Source organism: Cygnus olor, chromosome 14, assembly GCF_009769625.2.
Source record: "Cygnus olor isolate bCygOlo1 chromosome 14, bCygOlo1.pri.v2, whole genome shotgun sequence".
NCBI lineage: Eukaryota > Metazoa > Chordata > Aves > Anseriformes > Anatidae > Cygnus > Cygnus olor.
Window position 1 is genome coordinate 14,836,197 of NC_049182.1, and position 7,204 is coordinate 14,843,400.

Genomic DNA, 7,204 nt, shown 5'->3' on the forward strand with positions numbered 1-7,204 from the left:
GCCTGCAAATCACATTGCCAACATTTGAGTACACGATTTAAATCCAGTCATTCCATATTGCCTGAACTCAGAATGCACATGCAAGCCAAGATTTGTTCTCTACCACAAGCAAGTACAAGTAAATGAGTAGAAACAGCTTTAGCATGGTTACAGTTTGTGCTTTCATGTGGATAGGCCACATTTTAATTTTTCACCATCATACCCGATAGGGGTAGCGTTTGTAATGACTCACAGAGAACCAGAAAATCTCAGCCAGCACAGTCTGCTGAGATCAGTGGCCTCTATGTCCAGCTTGCCAGCCCCAAGAATTCACGAGAGAGGGGTCATTCAGGCTTTCACTTCTCTTTACACTGCCAGAGTCCATGCTTTCTGGTTCATACCACCAAAAGCCAGCTTAAACCAGAGATGAATCTACTACATGATATAACAAACGGCTGTTGCTCTTATTTGCCCTGTATGTTCTTATCTCAGTTCACAATTAATCACCACCCTGGAAATCAAACACTAAAGTATTTGTACATTCTCTTTTAAAATACATTTCAATTTCCTTTTAGTTGAACTGCCCTGTCCTTCGCCACACCTGCTCTATGCATCATTCTGCACAGCACACTCTGTACATACCTGAGGAGTCTGATGACTCATGCTAGACAGGGAACATAATCACCATAGAAAGAATACAAGTTCAAAAACTGTGATGCAATTGAAGTATAGAGGGATGTCTGTTCATTAGCAAATAATCACATTTGCATATTGATGATACATTACATCATGTCTGAGGACTAGATCCTGTGCTCGGTAACATGAAATCCTCTTCAGTATGTGACCAAACAAGTAACATGAGTAACAAATTTGTACTAAGCACTAAAGGCCTGTGCTGGAAAACTGTAAAACCAATCCTAAGTATTTGGTAAGTATGTTTTTTGATGCATGTCAGCTTAGCCCTTGTGAAATCTAGCTTATTCTGTTCTATCTGGAGACATACTGCTCTTTGCAGAGAGAATAATTGGGAGAGGCTGACTTTATGGGAACAGCAATACAGATGAATTGGTCTCCTATCTAACATTTATAGGGAAGGTTTCCTTGGTTTCAGCATAGATCACAGGTACAGTCGAAGGTACAGCTAGTTTCTCTGAATTGCCATTAAGCTCAGAGTACTCACTAGGTTTTAGAACAAATACATTAAGTTCCCAAGCCACTGCTGTTCCTCATCACATAAGCTGCAAGGGATTGCTCTATTACCTATTACTATCACTGTCAGTTTGTGACAGTTATGCATCTTTTGTTTGTAGTACTGAAATATTTTTGCTACTCTGTGGTGTATTTTCTCTATGAATTAATAAGTCATATGTTTACAAATATGCAAGCACTTATCTCTGGAGATTGTTAGCCTTCCATGTGTCTGAAGTATATTATTGCAGGAAATATTCTCTGCGTATTTGTTTAAAAGAACACAACTTCATTAAAAAGGAGCCTGAAACTATCTGGAAATGCTGGAAGCAATAATCCAATTGTTACAAATCTTGAGACTGATTCAGTTTAGATCTTGGCATAGATGCAAAGCCAGGCCCAGTCTGATATCCCCTTGAGTGACATCAAACTTCCAAGAAGGAAGACAATTTGAGCGATATCAGAGCTGAGACAGATCAGCTTCTTACAGTTTCACGAACTGACCTCAGTCAGCAGCTGTTGATCAAAACTTCCACGGGAATGATGTCCGCACAAGGGTTCTCTGCAGGTTGGGTTCTGTGATGTCTCTCTGGAGGCACTGCGACCTTCCCCTGTGTTGAGACACAGTTCCTTGTCCTGCTGAAGGTGGAACTGACCAATATGGTTAAAAAGTTATAAAAGGTGGAAGAGAAAGACACCATGATCAAATAAACCTCGTTTCCACAGGAAATAAGGCTAAAAATAAAGTGACGCATTGCTTTCCAGAGTCTCTACTCGGTTGTGAGGAAGCTAAAAAAGCAGACATTTTCAGCCTGACATTTGTGTATTGCCTGTAGTAATGTGGTGTGGAATACCACATTTCCCCTGAACCAATATAGGGACTGAGCTCTGAGCTTGCCGAACTTGTATTATGAAGGAAGGAAAATGAACTAACTAATAATTTTCTTCAAAGTTTTACTGGCAACTTGTCTGTTCTGATGATTTAACTGTTATTTACACTGAAACCGACATGCAAGAAGATTATAGCCTATGACTCCCAGGGGAGCAAGCTGTGGAATTTTTGCATTCTGCACAATGTTATGGGTTGGCAACCACTCCTGTGTGCTAACACAGATCGCTTCAATCCCTTGTGTTTATCCTGTAAACAAGAAAGTGCTCCACACTGTTGTCCTAAAGAAAATAGCTGAAATCTAAAGCAGCTCAGTCCTGTTTAAGCTGTCCCCAGACACACTGCCTACCACGCGGGTTTGTTTTTCATTTATTTGTTAATGAAAACTGGCAGCAGATGCTACACTTTTATTGAGCACATTAATCATTGAAAGAAAACAATATTTCTGCTGCTCTGCAACTCCTGTACTACAAGTAATCAGGCCTGCTCTTTCCTGTTAACCCTGTACATAATGTAGAATACCCTGGAGCATGGGGATTTTTTTGCTACAGTATATTTCTGCTGTGAGATTAGATGCTTAAGTGTGGATTGAAGTAAGATCTGAAACCATCCATTTGGCTTCTGATTCGAAATTCAACTTGTGGCAATAAGTACAAGAAATATGTGACAGGTGCTTGCATGCTTTTAAGAAATAAGAATGCAGCCTTGATCCGGTTGCTGGCTTTCACAGAACAGTAGTAAGAACAGCAACACTACCGATTCCTGTCATTCATAGCTGTATCATAGCACTAATGTAAACAGTATGCGCTGAATGCCTGTAAGGCATTAGGGAATTCCAGGTGCATATGCTGTATATACTCTTCATAAATTTGTGGCCGCTAGCACAAATATTTGCTCATCTTATTATAGGGTAACAAGGGGTGTGTGTAAGTGCACAAGCTACCAGTGATCTAATCAGCCCTTAAGCAGGCCTTTTCTTTTCCCCACTACTAATTTAGGGGTTATATTATTAGTGGCTATCGGGGGGTAACTTTCTCTTTGAGAATAAGCAATCCTGCACATGCTGCTCTGATAGAAATACCTTACAGCTCAAGACTGCACCTACAGCTCCAAACACTTGGATTCATTACCTTTCCGCTACCTTGTGCCATGCAGCAGTTACAGGACCCTGCCTGTGAGGACCCGTCCAGAAGGTAGGATGGCAAGAGTGGCACTATTTAGATGGGCTAACAGGTCTTAAACTGTTAACAAATATGGTTTGTTCTCTTCAGCAAAGCTGCACCACTGTAGATGACAATCATTACCTCCGTATTCTCTCATCCTCCCATATAAAGCTTCAACCTGATTCTGAGGAAGGAAGGTGAATCAGAGAAGTGCAGTTCATACAGCTGTGGAGGTAGCAATCCAAGACCAAATGAGCCTTAAAGTACAAGCTACTTCAAAAATATTTTACTGATAAAAATAAATAAATAAAATAAATAAAAACTATCTTTATTCATATATAGCTTCTTCATCTTCTGGATTGGAGAAAAAAATAATCCCTGAGGTTGATCTGTTTAACTCAGTGGAGGCACCAACAAAAAATGTGATCATCCTTGTGCCACTCCTATTGTATACTCTTGGTTACACAGGAGCATCTACCCCTCTGATGACCAAATCATTTGTGGTTCAGAATTATGGAAAATTATTCTAAGAGCTGAGTATAACAAAAGAGATGACAAGTTGTCCCCAGGGGTGGTCTGCATATACTCGTCTACAGAGAAAAAATTGCCATGGAAAACACTGTAATACAGCATACTTTACAGAATACTTTATATGCCCTAATTAATTAAGCATTACTTTTTCCTCTAAGCCTAGCTTCTGAATTCTTTGGTTAAATCAGCCCAAGGAGAAATGTACATGTGTCCATTTGTCTCTGTAATCAATTCAGTACAAGTTATAAATACACCAGGTAAATTCATTTTACTCTGCTGTATTTGGGAACAGGTCGCTTAGCTATATCTAGTTTTGTTTGCATATCCTCCTTTGCCCGCAGGTGAATACAGTAGCAGAGAATAGTACGGGCTGGAAAACCATGGTGGGATGTCACCAAAACAGAACAGTGCTAACAGGCACCCTGCAGTTCCTGCAGCACTTAGAGTGAGGACATATTTCAGTTTCTCATTTTAGACATCCTGGCAACAGATTTCCTGATATATGGGAAATTCTTCAGGACATGGTAATTGTGCCTGGTAACTAAATTGGTATCTCTCCAGTGAATACTGCATTCTCCAACCTGAAACAGGAGTTTTCTAGGGAGAACTGGACTAGTCCAGCTTGGATGGGTGTTAACATGAATTTGTGTGCAGTCTCTACATTCATTATCCTTCCCGTTATATCTTTCACCTTTTCTCCATCCTGCAGGCTCACCCAAAGGGTGTAAGTTTATTGTCAACAGTATTTATTAAATTAAAGACAGTAACAGCTGCGGCTGTTAGAATACTAGTAATTATATATATATTTTTTTCTTCTTTCTATATGAATGAGTTAAGATCTGTATGGTTGCAAACAAAATATACCAGATGAATACAAATGATAGAATACCAAATCTCTTTGTTTTTTAGTTCTTACAGTCTCTAGCACAGGACAATAGTTGAGTGATTAGAAAGCAATCCCTTAACAATTTTAAAACTAATTTTGTGGCATTTCCCACTGAAAGCAAACTATTCCAGATGGATTTTTACCAAAGAAATTCCTTCATATGAGGTCACAAAAATTCTACTATTCTGTTCCCAGTTTGTAACCTAAAAAAAAGCTTTAATATGCCTGTGGAAAAGGGTCAGTGAATTAGATCTTAGACTAACAAAAACATTGCAAAGCCCTAATGCAATTACATCACTATGCCTGCTGTAGTTTCAATTTGCTTGTCTAAAGCAGGTAAATCTATTTTCCCTGGTACTAGTGAATATTAGTGTACCTCTAAGTAGTAAAACTTAAAAATATTTGATTATTCTGCCCACATAAAGAATTTTGATGCACAATTTGACATGCTTTATGAGTCTTATAGTTGGAAAATCAATCACCAAGTGCCTTAAGCAAGAAGTTCAAAATCATGGCATTTATCTTTCTCTATAGTTATATTGTATTTTTCAATATTTGAAGTTGTGACATTAGTATTTTGCTGATTCTCACAATGTTACTATACTATTGCCATAGCCCCTTAGGTAATTTGAGTTTTAAATTTTTATTTCTGTTTGTCAGATATCTGCAAAGACCATGAAGTTCAGAATGGAGCTGAAAAGTACGTGATAAATAGGTAAACACTAAGTCCAGCTCACCTCCAAGCACTGCATCTTTGAATAACATTTTCTGAAGTAATAACTTGTTTTTCTCACCTAAATAGATATGAATTGTTGACACTGAAGAAAAAGAAGTGTCAAATAAGAAGCTACTGCTTTTTACAGCTGCTTTTTTTAGTGCAAACTATTATCTTTCGGTTTTCCATTTACATTTTCTGGATACATCCCTGGAAAAACACACCCTCATATATTGGTGACTATAAAAAAGGTGATACGAGGTTCTTCTAAAACTTTATAGTCTTTCAGAAAAAAACTTTTATCCAGAGAGGATGTGAATTACTTCATAACAGAGCACTTCAACACAGTGGCATGTATTTCCAATTGTATCTACCTATTACCAAGTATATTTAATATTACTACCTGTCTATATGGGAGCAATAGTGTTGCAGTACTTTTCAGTGTAAATGTTTCAATTCCAATGATTTTGCAAGACATTAAACAACTGGTATAGCAAAAAACAACAGCAAACTACATGGAAAGAAGACAGAACGGAAAAGATGATGATCAGACTAAAGGCCTGAATTTGCTGCCATTTACACTCACAGAAGTACGTAGTCTCACTGTTTCTGGATATTTCCCTAAATATGGATGGTGGCAAGCATATCAGAGACTGTCTGTATACAGATGAATTAAGAACAATGAGTCAGCCTCTCTGCTTTAATAATAATAATAAAAAAAAAAAAAACTTGTAAAAACACCCCAGTGATTTTTAGTAAATCAGACAAGGTTATACAAATAAAATACAATAGCCATGTGATCTCAGTAAAGCCAATTACATCTAAATAACCACAGTGCAGAGGTGTGAACTGTTCTTTGCTAGTTACTCATTAACTAATCTTCATTAATCATAAAAAATGCTTTTTGTTTTTTTTTTCACGATTCTGGATTCTATAACCATAATCTCCCAATCACTGTTTTGCTCAGGTGGCCTCGTTCCACCTGCTATCCTTTCCTTCCTTGCTAAGGTATTTTGCAATAGCAGCCGATGAGTAGGAGTTACAAAAAGGGGCTCCAGGTTTACAGCACAGATGAAATCTCTTCCAGGGAAATCTGGATTATTATTATTATTTTTTTAATCTTACATTTCATAATCAGTGAAAACAAATGAAAAAGCAATTAAGTATCTTTCATTTGCTTCACGGGCTGACAAACAAAACTGAGCAAATGCAAAAAACAAACACTACATAAAGCTTTTCCCCCACTTTTCAGATCTAGATGAAAGTCCTGTAGAACATACCCAGGAATACAGGGAAAACATTAAAAGAATGCAGGAATCAAAACTCAGTTAATCCTGTGACTGAAATACCCTTGTACGTGTAGCAGCTAACACTCCATCTCTGTGGTATGTTTTATGCCTCTTGGATGCATAATGCTATTCAAACCTCGTTATATCTATGTTTCTTTGCAGAAACATATAAAAGCAAAAATCAAATGGAAAGAATAATTATAAGAGCATCTGTCAGATCTTCCTTCCTCAGCCTTATGTTCCTCCACCCAGACAAATGGAGAGGCTTCAGCCCCAGGAAAATAGAGATCTCAAGAGCACTGCTGAAGACAGTCAGCATCAGGAACTTCATGTATCTGAACTACTTCCTTGCAGCTCCCTGGAAAAGTCATTCAAGTCACTAACACCATGACAGCTGAAGAAACACTCTCTCAACATGTTTCATCTTGAGACGAAACCATCTCAAAAATTATGTAGTCTAAACTTTGCCCTGTTACACAGATCAAAGAGCTAACAATGTAGGATAATTTATTAAGATTTTCACCAGTTTCTTTCAGAGAACTTGAATCATTGACACAACCAACT

The 7,204-nt window shown here is 37.9% G+C and overlaps 1 long non-coding RNA gene across 1 annotated transcript; it reads left to right on the forward strand.

The window, feature by feature from the left end:
* Nucleotides 1-364: 364 nt before the first annotated feature.
* On the forward strand, nt 365-3,508 carry LOC121077709. The gene is made up of 3 exons (XR_005824264.1): nt 365-907; nt 3,145-3,249; nt 3,328-3,508. It is a non-coding gene; the product is annotated as an uncharacterized LOC121077709 (long non-coding RNA).
* Nucleotides 3,509-7,204: the final 3,696 nt, after the last annotated feature.